The sequence below is a fragment of the Oryctolagus cuniculus genome, chromosome 11 (assembly GCF_964237555.1).
Source record: "Oryctolagus cuniculus chromosome 11, mOryCun1.1, whole genome shotgun sequence".
Classification (NCBI taxonomy): Eukaryota; Metazoa; Chordata; class Mammalia; order Lagomorpha; family Leporidae; genus Oryctolagus; species Oryctolagus cuniculus.
Window position 1 is genome coordinate 14,523,952 of NC_091442.1, and position 26,902 is coordinate 14,550,853.

General features: G+C 51.5%; 1 protein-coding gene across 43 annotated transcripts in view; it reads right to left on the reverse strand.

Annotated features, from left to right (window-relative positions):
• PKIG (cAMP-dependent protein kinase inhibitor gamma) overlaps nucleotides 1-26,902 on the reverse strand; it is a 99,168-nt gene that overhangs the window by 21,033 nt on the left and 51,233 nt on the right. For 13 of the 43 annotated variants that reach the window (XM_070051804.1, XM_008274485.4, XM_070051808.1 and 10 more), the window contains exon 2: nucleotides 9,347-9,416. The gene's annotated coding sequence lies outside the window, so the exon portion shown is untranslated. Of the gene's footprint in view, nucleotides 1-7,729; nucleotides 7,815-9,346; nucleotides 9,417-22,416; nucleotides 22,618-24,012; nucleotides 24,145-26,902 lie in introns of those variants that run through there. The other 30 variants (XM_070051795.1, XM_008274479.4, XM_070051797.1 and 27 more) reach the window with 11 other exon arrangements.

Consider the following 26,902-nt stretch of genomic DNA (forward strand, 5'->3'; position numbering starts at 1 on the left):
AGACGGAGGAGACAGGCTTTGGGAGGGAGTGTGGGGAGTCCTGCTCCCCAGAGGTTCTCGTCCCTTCCCCTAAGTAGTACCTGCTGACGGCCCCCAAACAGCCCCAAGGCCCCGAGGAGAGCTCTGGCTGTGTGATCCACCTGCTTACCACGGCTCTCCCACCAGCCTCGCAAACCGTCCCATGCCAGCTCCCCTCCAGCCTTCCCCTGCTCGGAGGAGGCCCCACCGTCCCATAGGCTGTGCAGGCTCAGGCTGGGCACCTGAAGCCATCTGTGAGCCTCCTCCTTCCCCACCCCCAAACAATCCACCACCAGTGTCATCCTATGGCAAAACAACTTGGATTTGCCCTGACCTCCTCCACACGCATCGCCCACCAGGTCCCGGTACGTCTCACCTGGCCCCTCCTCCACACGCACCGCCCACCAGGTCCCGGTGCGTCTCACCTGGCCCCTCCTCCACACGCATCGACCACCAGGTCCCCGTGCGTCTCACCCGGCCCCTCCTCCACACGCACCGCCCACCAGGTCCCGGTGCGTCTCACCTGGCCCCTCCTCCACACGCATCGCCCACCAGGTCCCCGTGCGTCTCACCTGGTCCCTCCTTCACACGCACCGCCCACCAGGTCCCGGTGCGTCTCACCCGGCCCCCAGGCAGAGCCCCTCACGGCAGTCCTGCTCCCCTCTCACCTCCAGCCCACCTTCTACACAGCAGCCAGGAGACGCTCTCGATGCGGAAACTGGGTCACAGGACCCCTGCTCCATCCACCGTGGCTGCCTTCCATGCCACATCTAGCGGAGCCACCACGCCTGTGTCCGCCCCTGAAGTCTTGCCCTGACCTGGCCCTGCCTTCCTCTGCGACACTTTCTCTCGGCCCAGTCTCTCCCTGGCCCAGCTGCTCTGCTACAGTCGCCTCTCCCATGCCTCAGCGGAGCTAGGTTCTTCCTGAGCTCAAGGCCTGCGGTGCTGTCCCCTCTGCGGGCAACGTTCCCCGTCACCCTGCTCTCCACAGAGCCTCAGCAGTGGATTCCTGGCCTGGCTCTGCGAAATCTCCTGCTCTGGAACCTGCTCCAGGGGCCGAGCAGGGCTGGAAGCCTGCAGAGTTCTCCTGTACACACCATCCCGTCACACGGCACACACGGCCAGGGCACCATCCTGTCACACGGCACACACAGCCAGGGCACCATCCTGTCACATGGCACACAGCCAGGCACCATCCTGTCACACGGTACACACAGCCAGGGCACCATCCTGTCACACGGCACACACAGCCAGGGCACCATCCTGTCACACGGCACACATGGCCAGGGCACCATTGTGTCACACAGCACACACGGCCAGGGCACCATCCTGTCACATGGTACACACAGCCAGGGCACCATCCTGTCACATGGCACACAGGGCCAGGGCACCATCCTGTCACATGGCACACAGGGCCAGGGCACCATCCTGTCACATGGTACACACAGCCAGGGCACCATCCTGTCACACGGCACACACAGCCAGGGCACCATCGTGTCACATGGTACACACAGCCAGGGCACCATCCTGTCACACGGCACACACGGCCAGGGCACCATCGTGTCACACGGCACACACGGCCAGGGCACCATCCTGTCACATGGTACACACAGCCAGGGCACCATCCTGTCACACGGCACACACGGCCAGGGCACCATCGTGTCACATGGTACACACAGCCAGGGCACCATCCTGTCACATGGCACACACGGCCAGGGCACCATCCTGTCACACAGTACACACAGGGCCAGGGCACCATCCTGTCACACGGCACACACGGCCAGGGCACCATCCTGTCACATGGCACACACAGCCAGGGCTGTGCAGTCTCTATTTTTCCTCTACACCTGCACCAGACCGTCAAGGCCTCTTCTGGGAAACAGGAGTGCTCACAAGTGCTGTAATAGGTGGTCATGGGGACGAATCACAGCCAGTGCTTACAGCCCTTTCTGCATGCCAGACTGTGCTGAGCATTTTACAGAAAACTTACATTCCAGTAACTCTACAAAATGGGAAGTGTCGTCATGGCTGCTTTACAGAGGCCGCAGCTGAGGCTCGGCAAGGCTCAGCTTGCCCGAGGTCGTGTATCCAAGAGTGTGGAGCAGGGTGAGCCTGGACTACTGACGCTAAGGCACGGGCATGGATTAGCAGCAGCCTGGCACACAGTGAGGGTCTGGTCAATAGTGTCCATGCATCTACTCCCTTTCTGCTCTCCCTTCTCCCTGTCCCCACCCCCATTACAGACTAGTTCTAAAGGAAAGACAAGAGAGCAGAAGTCTCATGAAAATCCACAGTCTGGCTAAACCACGTACCCAGATGCATTTTACCCGTGCTTAAGCAAAAGTCTGATTTGGATTTTCAGCTGGAAGTAAAAAAATCTTTTGAATCTTTTCAGTGACGCTGGGTTGACTCTGATACCTGCTCCCAAATTCTATCTTTTGGTATCTAACTTCACAGCAATAGTAAAAACAATTATTTAGGGCGATAAACTCTCACCCATTCAGCAGGATATAGGATACAGATACAGACAGGATATAGCCTATCCTGAGGCAGGGCAGTGCGACTCCGTTATGTAGCACCGGAGCTGGAGACCGCACGCAGGACACAAACTCTGCACTCCACGAGAGCCTGTGCTTCCACAGAGGTCTTGGGAAAGAACTAGAATGGTCTTGCTGGGTAACCGCTCAGTGTCAGGCACACTGGGTGCCCGTGGGCCTCCTGCTAGTACCACTCAGTAGCCAGGCACACTGGGTGTCAGGCACACTGGGTGTCCGTGGGCCTCGTGCTGGGTGTGCACAGTCTAACGCTGGAGAGGGCTCACTGCTATGAGAGGTTCCCAGAGAGAAGGGAGGGCCAGGAAGAGAGGTGAGAGCACTTCCAATCAGGCCTGCCAAAGGCCTGCGGCTGGGCTCAGCTCCAGCGCCACCAATGCCAGGCTGCGTGCCTCTGGGCAAGGTTCTGCCCTCCAACCTCAGGGGCCTTGCATGTGGATGGAACGAAGGGGTAAACTGCACATGGCTCTGGTGGCCTTGAAACCGTCGGTTCTTGGACAGCACTCCTATCGACAGGTGTAGTCCAACGGGAACCCTCTTCAGTGCCTGGTCTTGGGGTCAGCTGGCTTGCTCCTGGACACTTGCCTCTGGAGCTCTGAGCTGCACATAGGCAATTTGGGGCTGCCACGCCACGAGGAAGTCCAAACAAGCCCATGCGATGCCCACAGGGAGAGGCCTCAAGCCGGCATGGAGCGATGTAGCCAGCCCAGCCACTCCACCCACCTGCAGCCGCCCTATCTACCTTGGACTGTGGCAAAGCTCCACGTCAGAGCTATGCAGCCAAGCTTCCCCCAAACTCCTGACCCACAGAGGCATGAGAGAAGGCACGATTGCCACTTGAAACCACCGAGCACTGGGCTGAGGAGCTGTGCAGTGGTAACCAGCACACGGTAGCGTCACTGCCAGCTCTGGGCTGCCCCTCCACTCTCTCCAGAATTCTATGAAAAGCATCGCCAAAATACACTGTAGAGAATGAAAAGAAGTAAATCTTCTCTCTATAATACTCATTCACTCAACAAAGCTTTACTGATCACTCAGTGTGTACCAGGCTTGGGACAAGATGCCACAAATATACAAACAGCTGCCTTCCTGCCCCTGCGGGAAGTTCACAGTCTGATTACAGACATGGACGCCCACACTCATTGTTGTTAATTAGTGGCAGTGGGGCATGAGGGGCACAAACCAGAATCCCTGGGGACACTCACACACTGTTCCCCCTGCCTCCCCCAGCGGCAGGCTGGCGGGCTGGGGAGCGGGGAGTGGATGCCCCTCGGCAGACGGTCCTTGCCCTTGTCTGCCTCTGTAACTGTCCACCACAGCCTACACATGGGATGAAAGAAAAAAGTTTAGGGACCGCTTTGCATATAAATCTTTAAAAACCTTGGTAGCTGATGGCTGTGCAAGGCAGAGGGTGCTCGGGAGGCGGTGACTTCTACAAGGTCACTAATTTGAAGGAAGTCACCCCTGAGGCCTCCTTCCTTTCTGGTTACTCTTATTGTCCAGCAGGCACTGGGACTCAGCAGCCAACTAAAAGGCTCCACCCCCAGGAAGCTCGCATTCTAGTGGAGTAACTAACAGAGTGAGTGTCAGGTTGCACAAGTGCTGCAGAGGCGGGACAGGAGGGTGAGATCGGCTAGTGAGAGGGCAGGAGCTGCTCACACGGGACACTGATGCAGGGCCTGAAGGCAGCGATGGGGGGCCAGGGGACGTCTGGTATCCAGCAAGAGTATCATGGAGGCCACAGGGCTGGGGAGCAGGGAGAGCAAGGGCGGAACGCAGCCGGGAGCTTTCTAGGGTGCTGGTGGACAAGGGCAGGCTTTGGCTCGGCACTGATTTTGATGTTACCATTTTCACTGGCATTTCCCAATGAACATGCTGTGCCTCCCTTCTGTTCTAATTTTAGGGGCTTCTCTCTAGTGTAGGGGTGAGTGAAAGCCTGGGAGGCTGAGAGGGGGTCTCTGCACATGCTGCTCCCAAGCACACACTGGGGACTCATGGGCAATGCCAGCAGGAGTTGGGGTCCTCCTGTCTCAACTGAAGGAGAAACCAAGTTCTCCTTCCACTCTTCCCGCTTCACGGCAGAGGCAGAGTCCAGACTCCAGAAAACAACACGTGGGTAAATACTCATTAAACGACAGCCCCTCCTGGAACCTGGAAGAGTAACACCTCCAAGTCAGGGCCCACCCTTCCTGGAGCAGCTGTGAATGTCGCCTGCACTTCTGGGCCACACGGACACAGTCCACACAGGACCCCTGGTGTTCTAGGCCTCCACTCCCACCCCCAGGGACTCGGTCTTCACAGGACTGCTGGCCCCCAGCTCAAGAAACAGAAGAACATAAGTGAACTGATTAAGGGCTGGTGCTGGCATCCCATATGGTTGCTGGTTCAAGTCCCAGCTGCTCCACTTCTGATCCAGCTCCTGCTGATGGCCTGGGAAAGCAGTGGAAGATGGCCCAAGTACTTGGTCCCCTGCCACCCATGTTGGGGACCCAGAAGAAACTCTTGGCTCCTGGCTTCTGATCAGTTCAGCTCAGGCTGTGGTGGCCATTTGGGGGAGTGAACCAGCGGATGGAAGACCTTTCTTTCTGTCTCTCCCTCTCTCTGTCTGCAACTATGCCTCTCAAGTAAATAAATAAATCTTTAAAAAAAGAATTGATCGATCAACCAATCCACTAACCAACAAAGTAAGAACTTAAGGATATCTACATTCTCAAATGTAGATGTCTCAAAAGTCATTAAAATACTGAGTCCCTTTTCTTCACCAAATAAATAATAACACTGGCAATTTAAAATAAAATAGCAATTTTAGCTAAAATTCACTAAAAATAAGATCAGAATGGCTACCACTTAGGGGGCTGCATCCCCGCGTTGGCTCACGCAGGCTTCAGAGCAGCCCTGCATCATCAGATGCTCTGACGCACAGGGTGCCTGCGCGGGAGCCTGGCCTCCAGGACAGCGCTTCCTTCAGCTGGGGAAACAGAGGCAGCAGGGGCTCCTGGGAAAGGTGAGCTGCAAGGAGCCGCGGCAGCAGGAGGGAAGTGCTCGGGGTTCATCCCGTCCCCGCCCAGCCACAGCACCTGCTGGCTGTGCTCTGGCACTGAGAATCACAGGACGTTCTTTCTCTCCTTCAGTCACGCTCTTGTCTGTACTAAGTACACCCTGTCTCCGGCGGTGATCCTGAAGGCACGTCTTCAAGGCACTGCATCACCGAAGCCTGAGTGCTGTGCGCCACCCGGGGCCTTCCATCAGCTGGCGACTCGGGACTTGGGCTTGCAGCTCCACTCCTTTAGTGTGCCGCAACAGTGCCCAGCATGGATGCTGTGCCTGTCTCCTCTCTATCAGAGGACGGTTCTGTTACCAAACTCCCTGGCCCTCCGGCTTTTCTCAGCTCCAACAGCCATGAACTCTGCACTGTAATAACAGTCGCTGAGAACCTGGAGTGATTCGCTGAGCACCCAGCACAGTGCTCAGTGTGAATGCCTTTTAAATGCTTCCTAGAGGAATGAATCTGTGAGTCAGGGGAGACACGTGACTGGTATGACGTGCAACGTGAGACGGCTCAGGAGAGCACCCAGTTATGTGTCCTCCGGGTGCCTGCCATTCTGGAGGGACTAATGGGTTGGTGTGTTCCCGAGAGCCCTTTCTGTCCACAACTACAGCAAGACAGGAGAGAAGTCGACCAGGGATTCAGACGACAGAAAGGCGATTCCGTGCAGAGCAGCCCCAGGTCTGACTGCAAAGGAGAAATGTGGCTCCCACATCATCATTATAATTAATAGCCATGCACTGAAAAGGCCTATTTGACAGGAGAAGCTGATGGGTGGGAATTACTGTCTCCTGGGCATGAAAACCCCAAACCTAAGCATATCAGACCCATGCTTGCAGCTTCGTAGCAAATAAAGCCTTTTTAAAAATTTATTTATTTTGACAGATAGAGTTAGACAGAGAGACAGAAAGAAAGGTCTTCCTTCCATTGGTTCACCCCCGAAATGGCCGCTACAGCCAGAGCTATGCGGATTCGAAGCCAGGAGTCAGGTGCTTCCTCCTGGTCTCCCACGTAGGTGCAGGCACCCAAGCACTTGGGCCATCCTCCACTGCCTTCCTGGGCCACAGCAGAGAGCTGGACTGGAAGAGGAGCAACAGGGACTAGAACCCGGCGCCCATATGGGATGCCGGCGCTGCAGGTGGAGGATTAGCCAAGTGAGCCACGGCACTGGCCCCAAATAAAGCCTTTTAAACAGTATATTCAAGGGGCTGGTGCTGTGGTGTAGCGGGTTAAGCCTCTGCCTGCAGCAATGGCATCCCATATGGGCGCTGGTTCGAGACCTGGCAGCCCCACTTCTGATCCAGCTCTCTGCTATGGCCTGGGAAGGCAGTGGAGGATTGTCCAAGTGCTTGGGCGCAGACACCCGCGTGGGAGACCAGGAGGAAGTACCTGACTCCTGGCTTTGGATCGGCATAGCTCCAGCCACTGTGGCCAGTTGGGGAGTGAACCAGTGGATGGAAGACTTTCTCTCTCTCTCTCTCTCTCTCTCTCTCTCTCTCTGTAACTCTGACTTTCAAATAAAAAGCAAAACCAAGCAAACAAAAAAATAGCACATTCAAGTCAAATTTCATTTGTCTAGTTACTCCAGAAAAGGACTCCAGACACCAAGATTCCCACACTGGTACTGGTACTCTAATACTTAAGTACTCCTAAGTATCTGGAGGTAGAAAGTTGATTAGCCATTGCCTAGGGCTACAGAGGAGGGAGGGGTGGGAGGGTGCTGGCTGAGGGATGTGGCTATAGAAAATCAGTTCTCAAACTGATTGCGGTGATGGACACACAGCTCTGACTACGTATACGAAAGGCCACACTTTGAATGGGGAAACTTTATGGTGTGTGAAGTCTATTTCAATAAAGCCGTAAGAAACAAACCCACATACCTGAATTACAGTGGGGGGTGGGGATCTCCCGTGCTGCACTGATGCCTCAGCCACCACCCTCTGCTGACTCGGGGTACCTGCTGCGAATGCAGTATTTCCTATCAGACGCCACACAGCAGTGGTCTCTGGGTCACAACACACAGGGCCGTCTGCGCTACATATCTTCCCTGAAGCTCACTTTCAACTGACGCCTTGGCAGCTAAGCACACATACTCACGCCACACACCACCTACTCACTATAGGCTGTGGGCTCTCAGGGGGTCACTCCGTGTCTCAGCGTCTCCGTATGTAAAGCTGTAGACCAGGCTCACTGGGGCACTGTGTGGATTAGAAAAGGCAACGTGTGTAATGCACCAACTGCTGTTCTTGCGAGGGGAGCCAGACCGAGCACGCGCTCTCAACACTGCTCCCCGCTGTCGGTGTCGCTGCCCACGGCAGCTCTCCTGAGTCTGGACCAGAAACCAGAAAACATGTGTGTTCGGTGCACTTGGTACTGGGCAACTTATCCCTAAACAGGATCCCTCGAGGGCCCAGAGAGGCCTCCTGACATCTTGGAGGCTGGAGCCAAGGGGACACAGTGGCCCACACACCCTGCAGTCTCTCTAGACCACTGCTTCCGAAATTCCAAAGGTCACAGACATTTGAGAGCAGAAGGAACTTGCAGGCCCTCGGCTCAGCAAAGTGCATTCACGTACGCACATGATGACGGGGGTGGGGGTTTGAATCCAGAAGGCCTAGCCAGAAGCCCCTGGTTCAAGACCCCAGCATTCACAGAGCTCACAGGCGCTGGGCTGGACGCTCCCACAGCAGCTGGACACAGCCCTCTGGAGGCCTGCCAACACCACCCCCACCCCCATCCCCACCCCCACCCCCAGCTTTGGCCAGAGAAACAGTCCCGGGAACAGACTGCCGCGTCCCAGCCGCTGTGACCATCTGCAGCCAGGGGATTCCCAGGGGCCCGGGTCAGAACAGGACGCAAGCTGGTGGCTTGAGAAGCTACTGGAGGGCAAAGCCCAGAAGACTCGCTGATAACGGCTGGGGAGTTCCAACCTCAAGGCAGCTTCCTGCCACGTGAGACCCTCCCTCTGCCAGCAGGGAACAGGAAAACTCAGGCAGGGGAGCCAGGGGAGGGAGTGCGAGGAGCTGAGGGGCTCCCCAGACCCCAGGACCTCTAGGATTCAGACAGAAAAACTAAGGCTTAGGACCCTGTGCCAGGTCCGAGTGGAGGCAGCCGGGGGCAGGCGGCGACAGAGAAGGCAGGTGGGCTCCGGACCAGGCCCCGCACCACCAGCTGAATAACGTCTCTGACCCTTCCTTTCTTCACCTGTGAGACAGAGACGACAATCCCGACTCTCAGGTGGTTGTGAGATGAAAGGAAACACACTGGGCTTTTTCTGAGTCTTTGTCTCCCCGTCAGAGGCAGCAGTAAGGAGTGAGGATGACCAAGATGAAGGTGAGCGCTGACTCTAGTCTCAGCAGAGCCTTGGGTTCCAGTCCTGGCCCCGCCACTTAGTTAAGTCTTTCTGCAAACAGCTTTACCACAAACACTCGGGAGGCAGAAAGGCCGGCATCACACCCAGAGTTGGATACTAACTCCTGTGTGTGACGCCACCTGCTAAGTGTGCAGCTCAGGAGCCCCCGGACCCCCTTCTGACGCAAGGACTGTGGAGCTGCAGCGTGACGTCACACAACGTCCGAAAAGAACCATCCTGCCTTAGCTTCCTGGGGCCCAAAATTCCTCTCTAATTTCATTCGGAACCTATTTCACTTCTTCCTTCAGACAGAAAGAAACAGATATTTAGGCAAAAATTGCTGGCGCTATGGTAGCAACGAGGGCTGTGGCTGCCCACCTGGTTTAAGTTCTTTCTCCGGCTTGCATCTCCTCAGATTCTTCACGGTTGATCAATCAGTGCGGAAATTCTAAGGAATCAGAAGAAAAAAAAAATCAGACATACTCCAGGGTTGTCAACTGAAGCGATCTGGGAGGGCAAGTCAACAAAATCCATTCTGTGAGACATTAAGGAATTTATGCTACAGACGTATTCCCATAAACAGGACAATCAGTGAGCACATTGCATAACAGCAGAGAAAAAGGAAATGTTTTACATCTGTGTCAACAGAACAAGAATTACAGTGTATCAGTACAAGAAGTTATACAGCTACTGCAAACAATGAGGAAGGCTTCATTGTACTGATAGGGGAACATGCACACATTTGATAATTACTGTAAAACTGCATAGATGGTCCAAGAAGTGTGCATATGAATTTATGATTAGAGAAAGTCCAGCATTTGTATACATACACACTTTTAAAGGTGTACACACTTTACACTTTAAAAAATTTTAAGGATATGAGTATAGTTTAAAAAGTCCATGGGAAAATCTGATTAAAAAGTGTTTTATTTCTTAAAAAAATAGAAATATAATTTTAAACTCTTCCAAGAGAGCTAGAGGAGGATGGGGGAAAATATGTTTATTTTGGTGCAAAAGCATTTGAAAACTACATACACTTTTTCCATAATACCCATTTTCCATGAACGCTTAGAAGACTCCTTGTATGTAGAAAATGACAAACAATAAATTGTAAGCAAAGGTTCTCTCTGGGACTAAATGAGCTTGTAGGGAATGAAATGATAGACTGTTACCATACATACAGGGAGTGACAGACTGTCCCCGCGTACACCATCTCTGTTTCGACTGTAAACTTAGAGGCATGTGCAACTTTCCTAATCATGACATGCTGACCATGTAACATTCCATCTCCAGAGAAAAGATCAGGAGGAAGGCAAAAAACATTTTCAAACAAAGATTGGGCAAGTATACCATCACAGACCTCAGACTCACTCTCCAATAGAAAGGACGCTGACTACAGAAAGTAAAAATTTACAATCAACAGTGAGCAAATAAATTTGCAAGCATTTGGTAAATTTAAAGCAGCGCTGTTTGAATAAAACTAATCAGAGATGAAACCAAATTGGATGATATTAAATATTCAATAATAAAGATATTGAGGATGACGGAGTAGAGTCAAACTGTGAATTTCCTCAATTATCCAGGACAAACACAGAAGCACTGTTTATGTAAGACAGTATACCCAGATGTACAGGAGCACTTTAGGACAAAAACAGGAATGCCATTTTATTTCAGGTAACATACCCATGATATTATGTTAAAATTTTAAGTATAAGAATAACAAAAGTAGAAATAGACTGCATATGTGCCAAACCAGTTAGCATATTTTTGTGCAGAAAAGCCTAATTATCAAAAAATGTCAATCCTTCCTAAACCATTACATAATTTTCATGAAATTTCAATATGAACACCAACTGGTTTATTTTGAAGGAGAGGAATGAAACAATTATAATTTATACAGAATAATAAATGTCCAAGAAACTAGCCAGGAAAACATCAAGAAAATGATGAAAAATAGGGGATTTAAAAATGTACTATAGAAACAAGGTGTTAACATGAGAACAAATACGTCTGTGGACTATAACAAGTCTAGAAATAAGTAAATAAAGGAGCTTCTTTTTTAAAAAGAGGGATTTCAATGCAAAAGAGAAATGAAGATTTATTCAGGAAACGGTGTTGTCACACTCAGAACAATACACGACCACCACCTCTTACTGGATGTAAACATAAATTGCAAAGGGATTCACGGTTCTGGATTAAATTAATTAAGGCAATAAAAGTATTATTAGGACATTTTAGGAAAAGATTTATATAACTTTGGGGTGGAGACGTTATTCCTAAACAAGGAAGAAATCCTGACCCTCTGAAGAGAAAAAGAACAGGCATTCATTTTACAAGAAAAATTCTGTGTTATATAACAAGGAATAAGAAAATGATACATTAGGAAAATTATCAACACATATGAAATCATTAATACAGAAAACATAAAGAGCTCCTAAAACCACTTGAGAAAAAGGTGAACAACCCATGAGAAACAGAGGTAGAGGTAATTCACAGATGAGGACAGTGAAATAGGTAACACGAAGCAACGTTCACTCTCACCAGAAGTGAGAATACACAACGCAAGCAACTGGAAGGCAACATCTTCCCCTAATAGATCAGAGATAAAATAAATCAAGAGAGGGAGGGAGGGAGGGAGGGAGACGGGATGGAAAGAGGCAGGAAGCTGAAGAAGGGAGAGGACACTGGATACTGGTAAAGATTTAGGGAGTACTCCTGTATTGCTGGTATATATAACGTTGTAAAGCCGGCATTATTACGGCACAGTGGGTTAATGAGCCACCTGCAGTAACAACATCCCATATCAGAGCACTGGTCGGAGTTCCGGCTGCTGCTTCCAATCCAGCTCCCTGATAATGCACCTGGAAAAGCAGTGGAAGACGCAAGCCACATGGGAGACCAGGATGGAGTGCGAGTTCCTGGCTTTGCCATCGGCCCCGGCTGTTGTGACTATTTGGGGAGTAAATCAGAGATGGAAGATATTCATTCTCTCTCTCTCTCTCTCTCTCTTCCTCCCTCCCTGTTTGTTATTCTGCCTTTCAAATACATAAGTGCATTTAAAAAAAAAAGTAGTATAATATCTATTAAAATGTGAAATACAAATATTCTTTGACCCGGAAATATTAATTTTGAAAATATGACCTATAAAAATAAAAGTACTAGTAGAAAAGGATATGGATCTAAATATGTTTCACGCAATGATGTTTCTAGTGGGGAAAAATGCCCCAGTGTCAGCCCGTTTGCTGTTACTGTAACAGAACACCCAGATGGAGTCATTTATAAATCAAAGGTTTCTTCTGGCTCAGGGACCTGAATGTCCAGGAGTGTGGCCCAGCATCGGCTCAGTTTCCGCTGAGGGCCTCACAGGAGAGCAGAAGGGGAGGAAAGTGAGTGGAGGGCAGGGAGGAGCTGTTCCCCAACAGCCCACCCTGAAGACAGTGAATCCACTCCCGGGCCCAGCACTCCAGGCTGCTGCCCGGGGACAGACCACGGCCAAACCTAGCACCTGTAACTCGGCTTTCTGTCAGAAGAGAAACGGCTGAGTACATGGTGGCACTCCTCAATGTACAGGCCGGAAGTTGTTTACAAGACGAAGTTAGGTCTATACCTACCCATGATGTGCCTTCTAGTGAGAAAAATAAACTGCAAGGGAATGGATCAAATAGGATTCCGCTTGTGACAAAACAGTCACACACACCCTAAACCCTACATGCATTTAAATAGCAGCTTTGAAAATGTATGGAAGGACAGACAGACAGCACACGGATAACACAGCCTGTCTAATAAGGATGGAACAGGGAGTAGGAGGGAGGAGAGAGGTTACAGCTTTCCCTACGTAGCTTCGAACTGTTGGCTTAGGGACAAGGCACACATTTATTACTCAAGGGAAAAATCAATAAGTAAAAATAATACCACAGAAATATAAACATATGAGAGCAAAGACAGAACACTAGTAACCTATGCCAGGCACTACTTTTAAAAATTATTTATTTATTTAGAAAGGCAGAGTGACAGAGAGAGGAAGAGGGACAAAAACATCTGCCATCTACTGGTTTGCCCCCAGATGCCTCCAACAACAGAGGATGGGCCCAGCTGAAGCCAAGAGCCTGGAATTCATCCTGGGTTTCTCATGTGTGCTGGGGAGGACCCCAGTACTTGAGTCATCACCCACTACCTTCTGAGTGCATTACCAGGAAGCCAGTGCTCTGGCACAGAGGGTTAGGCCATCACCTGCAGCACTGGCATCCCATATGAGTGACAGTTTGAGTCCTGGCTGCTCCACTTCCAATCCGGCTCCCTGATAATGGCCTGGGAAAGCAGTGGAAGATGACCCAAATACTTAGGCCCTTGCCACCTACATGGGGACCAAGATGAAGCTCCTGGCTTCCACCTGGCTCAGCCCCAGCTGCTGGGGCTATTTGTAGAGTGAACCAGCAGATGGAAGAGCTCTCTGCCTCTTCCTAACTCTGCCTTTCAAATAAAAAAATTAATAAATCTTAAAAAAAAAAAAAAGCAGGTGGGACTTGATCCAGACATTCCAACATCCCAAGAGATGGCTTAAGCTGCTGAGCCACACTGCCCATCCCTACCTATTTACTTTTATATGGAACAATAGGATACATTTATTATTGTCCTTAATTTTCGGGGGGTTAAAATAGAAGAGTATTGTGGCGCGGCAGGTTAAGCTGCCATTTGTGACACTGGCTTTCCACATCGCAGCAGCTGATTCCAGTCCCAGCTGCTCTGCTTTTGATCAAGCTTCCTGCTAATGCACCTGGGAAGGCAGGGGAGGACGGTCCTTGCCACCCACAAAGGAGTTCAAGCTGGAGGTCCTGGCTCCTGGCTTCAGTTTGGCCCAGCGTGTAAGCCAGTGGATGGAAGACTGATCTCCACTCCCCCCATTTTGTCTCCCCGCCTCTCTCTGTAAGTAAAGTAATTAAGTGAGTAGGTAAATAAATAAATCTTTAAAAGAAAATAGAACAGGCCTTCCAACATGCTGTTCTATAGTCGGAAGCAAGGGGAATAAAGCTCATGGGAGAAAAAGTAATTTATTTCCTAAGCATTTATGACTTTTATTTTTAAAAGGTGAAAAAAAATCCTTACTTAAAAAAAAATTTCCCCCTTTCAAGTCCAAAAGAAAGCCTATAGCTTTTGTTTGAAACTGCTCAGTGTTCAGATGGTGTGGGGGCTGACTCCGGGCTGTTTTCTGACCCCTTCATTCCCTCCAAAGCCAACTCTCCTCTCTTGGGAGCGACTGGGAAACAGCCCCGCCAGCCGCAGCGTCTTCCTGTCTCCAAAAGCAGGGGCTCTGGCGTCTCTAGCGCAGGGGGCCAGGAGTCCAGGCAAGTGAAGTAAGGTGTTCTGGGAATCACCTTAATGGGAGGAGAAAGGCAATGATGACATACAGGGGAAAAGCAGGAGAGCATTCCCAACAGGCTCTAAGGGACACCGCCTCTGCTGGATGTGCCACTTCACAGCAATCAGGAGGGCGCCTTCCACCCTCCCCTGGTGGAATGCTTCAAGGCTGTTTTTTAAATGTACCTGAGAGAGAGGGAGGGAGGGAAGATGGGAGGCAGGGAGGAAAGAAGGGAGAGAGGGAGGGAGGGAGGGAAAGAAAAGAAAAAAAAAAAGAAAAGAAAGAGGAACAGGTAGAGAGCTCCCATTTGCTGGTTCACTCCAGATGATGACTGGGGTGAGCCAAGGGTTGAAGCCAGGAGCCAAATTCCAGTCTCTCATGTGGTGGCAGGAACCCAATTACTCACGCCATCACCAATGACTCCCAGGGTCTGTGTTAGCAGGCAGCAGCTTGAACCAGGAACCAAAAATGGGTATTGAACCTGGGAACTTTGAAATGGGTGTAGGTATCTTAACTAGCACCTTAACTGCTAGGCCAAATATCTGTCTCTGCTTTTAACTTTTTAAAATATATATTTATTGGGGGTGGTGCTGTGGTGCAGCAGGTTAACACCCTGGCCTGAAGCGCTGGCATCCCATATGGACGCTGGTTCGAGACCCAGCTGCTCCACTTCCAGTCCAGTTCTCTGCTATGCCCTGGGAAAGCAGAAGTTGGCCCACGTCCTTGGGCCCCTGCACCCACATGGGATACCCGGAAGATGCTTCTGGCTCCTGGCTTCAGATTGGCGCAGCTCTGGCCATTGTGTCCAATTGGAGAGTGAACCAGCGAATGAAAGACCTCTCTCTCTCTGTCTGTCTCTCTCTGCCTCTCCTCTCTCTGTGTAACTCTGACTTTCAAATAAATAAATAAATCTTTAAAATTTATTTATTTATTTGAAAGAGTTACAGAGAGGGAGAGACAGAGATCTTCCATTTGCTGGTTCACTTCCCAAGTGGCCACAATGTCCAGGAGCCAGGAGTTCCATCAGTGTCTCACATGGGTGGCAGGCACCCAAGCACTTGGGCCATTCTCTGCTGCTTTGCCCAGGCCATTTACAGGGAGCTGGATCAGAAGTGGAACAACCAGGAAATGAACCAGCACCCATATGAGATGCCAATGTCACAGGTGGTAGCTTTACCCACTAAGCCACCATGCCAGCCCTAGCTTTATTTTTTTCTTAATATTTATTTGAAAGGAAGAATTACAGAGGTGAGAGAGAGAGAGAGAGAGAGAGAGAGAGAGAGAATCTTCCATCCATTGGTTCACTCCCCAAATGGTCGCTATGGCCAGAGCTGGGCTGATCCAAAGCCAGGAGCCGCTTCTGGGTCTCCCACATGGGTGCAGGGGCCTAAGCACTTGGGTCATCTTCTACTGCTTTCCCAGGCCGTAGCAGAGAGCTAGATTGAAGTAGAGCAGCTGGGTCTCAAACCAGCACCCATATAGGATGTTGGCACTGTAGGCGGTGGCTTTATCTACTATGTCACAGTGCAGGTCCCCAGCCCCAGCTTTTAATTCTACTTTACTGATAACAAAGGTTTCATTGAAATACCAATACTCCTGATTCCTACAGGTCTTCCTGTTTTACAAAGCACGTTTTGCAGCAGTACCTTTGTTCTGCTCCCACTCCTGCCTTCCGATGCACTTTCTTTTTTTTTTTTTTTTTTTTTTTTTTTTTTTTTTTTTTGACAGGCAGAGTGGACAGTGAGAGAGAGAGACAGAGAGAAAGGTCTTCCTTTGCCGTTGGTTCACCCTCCAATGGCCGCCGCGGCCGGCGCGCTGCGGCCGGCACACCGCGCTGATCCGATGGCAGGAGCCAGGAGCCAGGTGCTTTTCCTGGTCTCCCATGGGGTGCAGGGCCCAAGCACCTGGGCCATCCTCCACTGCACTCCCTGGCCACAGCAGAGGGCTGGCCTGGAAGAGGGGCAACCGGGACAGAATCCGGCGCCCCGACCGGGACTAGAACCCGGTGTGCCAGCGCCGCTAGGCGGAGGATTAGCCTAGTGAGCCGCGGCGCCGGCTCCGATGCACTTTCTAACAGCAAATACCAATCACAAAAGCCTGTATCCTCGGGCCCTGCCCACTTCTCTTCCCTTCCCCTAACCCTAAGCTTCGCCCATCTTTCTCTTCCCTCTCCCTCTGTGCTTTAGCCACAACAATGGCCTTTGAATTGCTCCAACCTCTGCACGCCTTCTTGTCTTGAGCCTGTTCCCCCAGATAACTCACCCTGCCTGCAATATTCTTCCCGCTTCGCAGCACCCCTCTTCTCCCTCTCTCCCTTGGTTCTCACAAGAATTGGCTCTGCACCTCAGGCTAAGCACCATGTCAAGAAGGAAGCCCCACAACCACACCACAGTCTCCTCTTTACTCACCCAGTTTACCGACTTCATACCACCACCATCTGTCCTTGCCATAGGGTCATGCCTATGGTATTTAACATCATCCACCTATCACCTTGCCCAGTGCCTGGCAGATATTAGGTGCCCAATGTATACCAGCTGAATACATGAGAAATTGATTGACGTGAACTGAGGGCTCAGGAACCGCTCCTCCACCTTCTTGCGCTTTCTGTGGCATTGTACCCACCTCCCTTGGGGCACATGATCATACCTGGTGGTCACCCAAGTCTTGTTTTTCCTACCACACTGAGCACCGTTTCCCACAGCACCCTGTAAAATGCCTAACACCCCAGAGTTCTTAACAGTGGACAGAAATGAAGGCTGCAGCCCCTAACCAGTCCCAGATGGAGCTTCTCCTTCCCAGCAGACCGCAGCACGGCAAGCCAGCATCGGATGGGATGCAGACCAACGTGAGGCTCTGCCCAGGAGACACTGAAGTTAGAGCTAAACTGGAAATGCGGTGGCGTGCGTGGGTGGGGGATGGGGAGACAGGCCCTTATCCAAAAACCAGAGAAGGGAAATCACTGAGTGGGGACTTATTTTAAGTATGTTTCTCTGTACTGTCTAGCCTTCCTTCCTTGAACAGGTTCTAATTTTATAATCAAGAAAAACCACAATAAATGTTATAAAAACAAACCAACAGAAAATCCAGCCATGATTTCAGACAGAATCACCCAGCCCTATGCTGCTTCCTTACTGCACCTTGGGATTCTGTTCCAGGCCTTCTCAGTATCTCTATTCTGTTAGAGCGCTTCTCAGTCCTGAGGCCACGGGCGACAGGAGGGTGCTAGGAAGAGAGCTTCAGCAGGGGGCTGCTCGCAGTGGCTCCCCATGCGGAGGTCGGCCAGCTTTGAGTGTCAGGAATGGGAGAGGCGGGGTGGGAGGAGTGGGAATGACCAGCCAGCTCAAGACCAAGGCCAGCGCCCGAGCCGACCCCCACTGACTGGCACTCTGGAGCACTCCTGCTCACGGATTTCTCTGAGAGCACTCTCCACTTGCCACTGCAATGATTCATGCACTTGCCTACCCTCCCCTGTGCAGAGAATTCAACAGTACCAGGGCCTGCATCTTTAATCACCCTGTCCATCTAGCCCAGTGCTTAGCAGGACAAGGTCCTCTCCACATGTTCACTAGCTGGTCAGACCGCACCCATAAAGGACAGAACCTAATCACTGACCTAGGTCTCTGGAACACAGTAAGAATGTACAGACCTCGAAATACTTCATTTCTTTAGTGTCCTGAGGGTCTATTACCCAGCTCTGGAACACCAAGTTGAAGCCAGCAATATCTCGCAAGATTAAAGAGGCTTCCGGGACCAGCGCTGTGGCACAGCGGGTAAAGCCGCTGCCTTCCGCAGTGCTGGCATCCCATATGGGTGCCAGTTCGACTCCCAGCTGCTCCACTTCTGATCCAGCTCTGCTATGGCCTGGGAAAGCAGTAGAAGATGGCCCAAGTCCTTGGGCCTCTGCACCCTTGTGGGAGACCTGGAAGAAGCTCCTTGTTCCTGGCTTTGGATTGGCACAGCTCCAGCCATTGCGGTCAACTGGGGAGCGAACCAGCAGATGGAAGACCGCTCTCTTTCTCTGCTTCTGCTCTGTGTAACTCTTGACTTTCAAATAAATAAATCTTAAAAAAAAAAAAAAGAGGCTTCCTTTAAAGTTAGAGAATGCAGGCTTCCTCAGCAAGAGCAGATTTTTTTTAAAGATTTATTTATTTATCTGAAAGTCAGAGAGAGAGAGAGAGAGAGAGAGAGAGGTCTTCCATCCGCTGGTTCACTCCCCATCTGGCCCCAACGGCCGAAGCTGTGCCAATCCGAAGCCAGGAGCCAGGAGCCTCCTCCGGGTGTCTCACGCGGGTACAGGCGCCCAAGGACTTGGGCCATCCTGTACTGTTTTCTCAAGCCACAGCAGAGAGCTGCATCAGAAGTGGAGCAGCCAGGGCTCAAACCAGTGCCCATGTGGGATGTGGGCGCCTCAGGCCAGGGTGTTAACCTGCTGCGCCACAGTGCCAGCTGAGCAGATACAGTCTAATCTGCAATGCAGAATCACTCAGGGGTAGGCGTGTGGCCTAGCATTTAAGCCCCCACTTAGGATGCTGGGGGTTCCTTATTGGAATGTCTGGGTTTGAGTCCTCGCTCCCACTCCCAATTCCAGCTTTCTCCTAAGGCAGACCCTGGGAGGCAGCACTTGTTGGCTCAAGTAGTTAGGCCCCTGTCATCCATGCAGGGGGCCTGGACTGAGTTCTAAGCTCTCAGCTTTGGCCTGGCCCAACCCCAGCTGTTGTGGACATGTGGGAAGTAAACCAGTAGATGGACAATTTCTGTCTCTGCCTCTCAAAAGAAAACAAAAAAATATTCTTTAAAAAAAAATTCAGCATTGCAGTTGACTACAACTTCCCAAGGAATACTCTTGGAAGGAACATGCCTCAAAGTTTTCATAAAGCATTTCCGATGGGCTTCCAGGAGGCAGTGAGCTCAGCCACAGGTCAGGATTAACAATCTGTTCCTAAGAACTTTAAGTTTTCTACCCCTGTCTCCACTTAGGCATCACATCTGGTCTCTTGTGACAACCCTCAAGGTTCATTGGGTGAGCTCAGCTTCTTGTCACACACAGCACCTGTTACCAGTTTCTTCCTTAAGTGGCTGGGCTGGGTCCTCTGGACCCAGGAGGAGCACCCATTTCTGCTTTTGACCTTAGCACTGGCTGGCTGGTTTAAGGTTCAGTTTCACCGACTGGGTGATGACAGGAAGCAGCACTGAGGCTTGGTCAAGAGTCGACACAGCAGCTCCAGGGTCCATCACAGGTGACTTCAAACTCATAAGGTCAGAGACTTCAGGTTGTTCAGACAAATGCCATCCCTCGACTGAGCACCTACGACTTGTGTACCTGGCTAACATTCTCTCTCTGGAAACTGTAAAGCAGCTAAACCTGAGCACGTATGTTTGTACCGAGGAGGTGCGTCACGGGCCACATGCCGTCTCATCCCCGGGTGCCTCTGTAAAGTGGGGACAGTTGTGGCTCTGGGAGGCGGTGTGACTTGTGCCCGCGATTTCCCAGCCAGGAGGTGATGAGGGCAGAGCTCTTCTTACCTGCTCTCCTCGCTAATCTCTCATCTCTCGCTGAGTTCTAGATTCAGTGTGTCTACACTGACACACTCTGGACCCCAAATGCCCTCAGGGGCCAGGGGCCAGGCAAGAGGCTAGAGAGCATAATACACCTAGGAAGACACACCTCAGGGCACGCAAGTGAAAAACAAAATCCGACTCCGACTTCCACCTCTAGTCAATCGTCCTCATTTGGTAGCTGGAGAAACCGAGGTCCAGGGAGGTGTTGTGGGGAGGAGGTACGGTGCAACAGGACCCCCATCACTCCTTAGTCACAGCGGCTCTAGCACTGAGACCTTGCACAGTGACGTCACCTCTCTGTGTCTTACATCATTTCTGCGAAGATTAAAAGGAGTCAGCATATCCAAGGTGCCCAGCCCTCTGCATGACCCACATTCCAAGATGCAAAAGCCAAGTAAGAGTTCTGGACACAGCGGTCTCTCTAGAAACCACCTCCACCCTCCACCATGCCCTCAGCTCACTGCCAGCGTGGAGGGCTAAGGAGAGGTGTATCAGCAAAAGCACACTGACTCAGCACAAATGAGGAACGAGTCGCCCTCCTGGGGTCCATGAGGGTCTGCAGGAGGGTCTGCACTGGGGGCTATGAGGCATTTCACCACATTGCCATTCCTTGCCTCTTAGCAGGGACCACAAAGTCCAGGCCACTTCCTTAGAGAACATCACCCCCTCACCACCACCTTAGGAACAGGGATGACTTCCTTCATTATCCAAAGTCTCAAGACTGGGGGGCTGGAGTGAGACAGGAGGAAGCCCGGGGTTCCCACTGCCCGTGCCAGTGGCTGGTTTCACACAGCAGGGGGCTGGGAAGCCCTTAGAGACAAACATCCCTTAAACCGTCAAGCCCTGGGACCTGGGAAACACAAAATCCAAGCTCTGACTTCTGCTGTTCTTTGTGCCTTGGCTGTGGTCACCTTCCCCTGCAGCAGTGTAGCTAGGCTTGGGTTCAAAGAAGCGAGCAGGGAGGCCAATCTCTTGCCAAACTAGGAGCGAGGTGGCGGGCCTGCAGTGAAAATTGGGTGACCTGTATTCCTGTGTACCCGTGTTCCAGGCTTTCCACTTGACCACGGGCCATGTGATGGGCAGGACACACACACACACAGGGCGCACCCGGTCAGGGGAGACACAGGGAATGGAAGTTTTACCAATAATTATGTACACTTTAGGTGAACACTAGGAAGGCGCTCAGAACCATGTGGCAGCATGTAGTGGACAGGGGCCCGCAGTGAGCGAGGTTAGGGAGTGAGAATGCTGACCACCCAGTGTGATGGAAATGGCAGAACAGAACACAGGGCCTGTCACTGCCCGAGTGCTCAGTCGTATTCTCTCCTCTCTGTTCAAGTGTGCCTGCTGGTACATGCAGGTACACACACACACGTGCACACACACACCCCGCTAAGACTATTTCTCATTCTTCAGAAACACTAAACCTGAAAAAAAAATCACTAAAACTTACAAGTAACTTAATAATGCCGTCTGCTTCTTGTCTTTTTCAAAAACTGAACTTAACAAGTCACCAGTTTGTAGCCACTCTGAGATACCGAAATCTCTGAAGCCACAGGAGTCCCCAAGGGGAAAGAAATACAGAATTCGCATCAAGCTAAATTTGGAAACATCGAAGTTGTCTCCCCATTTAGGTACAAAGGAAGAAACAGATCCAGAGAGGGTGAAACACTTGCTCAAGGTTACCTAGTTTTCTTGGGTGGCCCTTCTGATACACAGTAGCTTTTGCTTTTTTAAAGCAGAAATCTTTCTCCATTAACTAGCACTTCTCAAACACCATGAACCTGCTAAGGGGAGGTGGGTCCCAGCATGCGCAGGCTACTTCTCCAGCCTTGGGAGAGCCCTCAGCTCGGGGACCCACCAGGAAGGGCCCTTCCCTTTCTCTATGCACAGAGTAGCTTAGCTGAAAATCCGGAAAACAGCAACAAACAAATGCCTAGGAGCTTAGGTATTCTGTTTATTTTCTAGGCATAAACAGCACAATTTTTTAAAAGGAAGCAATAAAAAGATCAGAGCCAAAGTTAAAGATCTCCAACCCTCCCTCTGTCTCGGAGACCCCACCACCCAGCCACCACAGCACTGGGGTCATCTGTGGCGACTCTGAGACCTAACCCCACCTCTAACAGAAGCTTAGCACAGCAACCCTGCACCCGTGCGAGCAAGGTTATCAGTCATCTCTACTTTCAGAGACACTTCTTCCTAGAACGTTTAAGATTTTCTGTAAGATGTTTGCAATCAGAAAAAAGGGGGGTTTTACAGGCACCGCCTCCCAGGCAGGATTTTTTTTCTTGCCCTCTATTTGGGGCAAGGAGCTGCTCTGAGGCTCTGGGTGCTCTGTCAAAGTTCTTTGGTAAGAAAGTCAAACAGCAGCTGAAGGAAGCCCAGCTGTGACTCCTGAAGCCCCAGCTCTAGCCCTGGGCTGTTCCAGACCAAGCTCGCATATATTACAACATAAAAATAGACATTGTGTGACCAGCAGGCTGGAGAGCGAGCTCTCCAGAGAGCTCCGCGGAGCCAGTTAACTTTTACTTACAAGAGCACTTTCCTCAAAGCCCAGGAGGAGACAGATGTCAGAAAGCAGGAGTCAGGATCAGCAGGCTGCCCGGGCTGCGGGAGGATCCTCTCTCGCCCTTTCTCCCTCCCCCGTGTCTCCTAAATGAAAAGCACTTCGAGGTTTTAGAGGGTGTTTCCCACGTCTCGGGCCAACTAAGTCCCCATCTGTTGTAACCCAACACTCGGCCTGATGATGTCAACCACTCAACTCACTTGCTCAGTTTCCACTTCTCCGTCCACGGGGCAGATCCATTTCCCTTGGACAATGAGCCGGGGGCTGTAACTGCAACCCAGGCCTGTCACAATTGCCTAACATCCTTCCTTCAATTTTCTACCCTGCAGCCCCAGTGACAAAAGGCTTCCTATCTGCTCACCGAGCCCGGCTCCCAGCGTAAACCCCTGTGCCTCTGTTACTGCTGGCTGTGGGCCATCTAGTTTGCTCAGCTGTGCTTTAACTCATTTCTCTGGTGCTGAACACACGACATAATAATATAAGAGGAGATCGACACCCCACCCCACGCCACCCCACCTCCGTCTCTTCTTTCTGTGCAACTTCCAAGTAGTTAAATTCCTCCATAAGTTTCCTAGGCACAGGCCGGGCATGACGTGTGAGCCTGTCCTTGGGCCCACAGGAAAGGCTTGGAAAGGGCACAGCTCTGCTGCGTGGGGTACTGGACGCGACCTGGTCAATCCCCAGCTGGATGAATGGCCTCCACCAAGGCAGCTCCCTCTCGGGACCCCACCTTCCCCATCAACAAAACAGCCTTGCAGTTTCCCACTTCAGAAATCCCAGTGCCCGAGGAGCTCATCAACAAATGCCTTAGAAGGCCTTTTACTAGAAACTACCCAACTACAGGCTTGAGGGCGGGCAGAACCCTGCGGGAGAGAGGCCACAGCCCAAGACACAAGGCTCTGCCCAGCTCCTTTAGGCCCCTGGGCAGTGGAGCTGAACTATTTCTCTGGGAGAGGAGGAGTCCCGGGGGACACCAAGAGCGGCAGCATCACTACCAGACTGAAAAGGACAAGCATAAGAACGGAACTGTCCTTAGGGGCCCGCGTGGAATAATCGTCATCGTTCCGTGGAGTGCCTGGTGGTGAAGACGCACAAAACCTCTCTCCCCACCTGTGTGTCCCGTGGGAAGCAATGCGGCATGCGGGGGGGAACATCTCACAAGCTGGAGATGAAGATCTGTGTCCTGTGTGACTTAGTTTCTCTGAATTTCAGTTTTTAAGCTACAAAACAGGCCACAGTATTGCTTCTATGACCGTGAGACTTAAACACCACAGGTAAGGGGACTGAAAGTGGCACATACGAAGTGCTGAAGAGATGTTAATAACTGCACATAACCTCACCTGATTCTCCTAACACCCTTAGAATTAAGGAAAACGAAACACAGAAGTGACTTGCCCCGGGTCACACAGCTCAAAATGAAAGGGCCTGAGTTAGAAATGGAGTCTCTGAACCCCTAACTAGGTCAGCACCCCGCCCCCAGTACCAGAGATCTCTCTCTAAAGCGTGACTCTGCCCAGCCTGAGGGTGGAGACACGTCTGCCACTGCGTGGAGTGGGTGCCTACCTTCTTTGCCAGCAACACACGCGTGCCTGATGCAAGTCCCACTTCGCTGCCTGTCCCAAAGGAGCAGATCTGAAGCCGCCAACGCTGCTGGGCTGCGGACGGCAGTCAGGGCCGAGTCTGCTGAGAAAGCAGCTCCCTCCAGGAGGGGCAAGGCCACGGCAGTTTGTGACTTAACGAGCACTTCAATCTGTTCTCAGAAACTCTGACGCTTCCCAGGGAAGGTCCAAGCACAGGCGCTTCTCTACCAAGGTGAAGGCTTTTCAAGACGGTGTATGCAGGGAGTAAAAAGAGCATCAAGCTGGGAACCGCCGGGGGTGGGGGGTGGGGGTAGGGAGCGGCAGTCTCCCGCTGAGAGGTCTGGCTCTCCGCTGGTCCTGTGGGGCTCTCGTGTGAGTTGGCACATGCTGTAAATTCACAAATCCTCACAACACCCCGCTGCCCAGTCTTCACAGCAGGACACTACTTTCTGATCCTGACAATTTCACGTCCTCTGCCCTGATGATGTGACGACGACACAAAGAAGGCCCTGTCCTCTCCAGAAGGGAGAAGAGCATGTTCGCTGAGCGCCGGCGGGCAAGCTGCAGGGACCACAGGCCGGGCCGAGGTGTGGCCGCGCCTTTACTCCAGCTGCGCAGTGGGCGTCAGGAAACGGACCCGGGCCACTTTACACCTGATGCTCTGAATCGTATTATTTGAACAAAAACAATGGTAACGAGCCCATTCATAAAAACAACAGTACCATACACCATTTTCCTCCAGGACACGTACTCAGTAACGCTGGCCTCACGGACGAACAACCCCACAGTTGTGGCGGGATCCGTGAGCACAGGCACGCTCCTTCTGGATGACCAGGGACAGCAGTGGACACACACTGTGGACTGGGCCCCCGCACTGTGCCAAGCACGTCACGAACACCGCTCTGCAGAACCCTCACAGCCGTCAGGCACAGGACACGTTACCATTCACACCTTCCAGCTGCGACAAAGACGCAGGCGAAGCTGCCCAGGCTGCTCAGGCTCAGGGCTGCCTGGGGCCGGGCTGCATCGGAACTGAAAGGGCTTTCCCACAGGAAACGTGACAGTGCCAGGGCGCAGGAGGCAGGCTGCGTGTGTGCGCACAGACAGCCCTGTTGTCCCCCCTCCCCCACCCCACCCGGACCAGGTCTTCCCTACCTCTGAACGTCCTTATTCCTCACGTGTCTCTCTTACGAAACATATCCCTGGGGCAGGGGTTGCAGTGCCCACATCCCATATTGCATCCCATACTGCTGCCTGCTCCTCTTCTGATCCAGCTTCCCGTAATGTGCCTGAGCAAGCAGCCCGCCCCCCATCTGGGAGACCTGGATGGAGTTCTGGGCTCCTGGCTTTGGCCTGGCTGCTGCGGGTATTTGGGGAGTGAACCAATGGACAGACGATCTCTTGCTCTCTGTCACTCTGCCTTTCAATCAGATTTAAATAAATATTTAAAAAACTAAGGAAACATATCCCTTTCTCCTTTGAGATATCTATTTAGTTCTGGGCAGGTCTTATGCCTCTGCTAGCATCTGATCTTAAGGAAAAGATCTGTGTCTAAGTTAGCAGCATTTTGTAAGTATTGAGGCACTTATTTAAATAAGGACATCATAAACAAACCCAAACTTCTACTGAGTGTGAACCATTCGCAGGTAATGTTCTAACTGCTTTATATAAGTCATCTCTAATCCCACAGCGATCCTGATGCGGTAGGCATGATTTTCCCTCCACTCGACACATGGGGAAAGTCCAGACACAGATGAGCCCAGTGATTCGTTCAGCTAGTACCTGAAGAGGATCTGTTGGATGGAGCGTGTGAATTAATCGATTCTGGCCACCATGACCCGCTTTCCAGCACAAACTGCTGCTGTGAACTGCAGTCAGCTCCTCAGCCGTCAAGGGCAGGTCCCTGCCGTCGCGATGTCCCCCACTTCCTCACTCTGCCACAGTCAGCCGGGCCTCGCTTTTTCTTGTCAACTGGGAAGCATACTCATGGAGATTCATAAATCAGAGTAGATTTTGTTTTCTTTCCAATTACAAGGAGTGCATGTTATAAAAGAGCAAATACACAGAACAGGAGGACAGGGAGGAAAATCATTCATTATCCCACTACCCAGAAACAACCAGTTAACCTCCTAGTGCAGCGCCCCACAGGAGGAACCACACTTATGCTCTGCTCAAGATGGTTTTGAAGTCAGAAACCTTTGTTACTTCGCAGGGGCAGGGAGTGGAGAAGAACCAACCCTCCCCGCCCCGCCCCCGCCGCCACGTCTGCTGAATGTACGTAACGTTGGCTTCAAAGTACACCTAGTGGTTTACAGTCAGGTGCAGGGTTCTGAGGCTACTTCCTGGCCTCCAGAAACCGCTGATGCAGTGTGTCTGACGGACAGCTGGCAGGAGCCAGGAGGCCTGACTCCAGAGAGCCTGCACCCAAAAAATGCACACCCTGGAAGGCTGCAACACTGTCTTCTTCTTCCTTCTTGTTTTGTTCAACTCCTGCTCGGTCATCAGATCTCAAATTCAAGGTCACTTTTTAGGGATGCCTTCTGAGTCACCTTAGCTCCCCCTGCTGTGCTGGTCCCATGTTCTCCCTTCTTCACAATCCTTAACACACATCACTGTCAGTACAAACTGTGTGTTGCCCTCCTGGACTTTAAGCTCCATGAGGTCAACAACATGTCTCCCTGCTTTACTGATGGATCTGATCCTGTGTGACTACAACAGTACCTGGTACAGAACAGGAAACCCAATAGTATCTTCTAAACACACACACGCACACACACATGCATGTGTGCACCCCCCACCCCCACATACACACATAGTCCAGGCTTGGAATAAAACGATAACATGCTTTAAAACAAAAAAGAGCCATGTCTTCC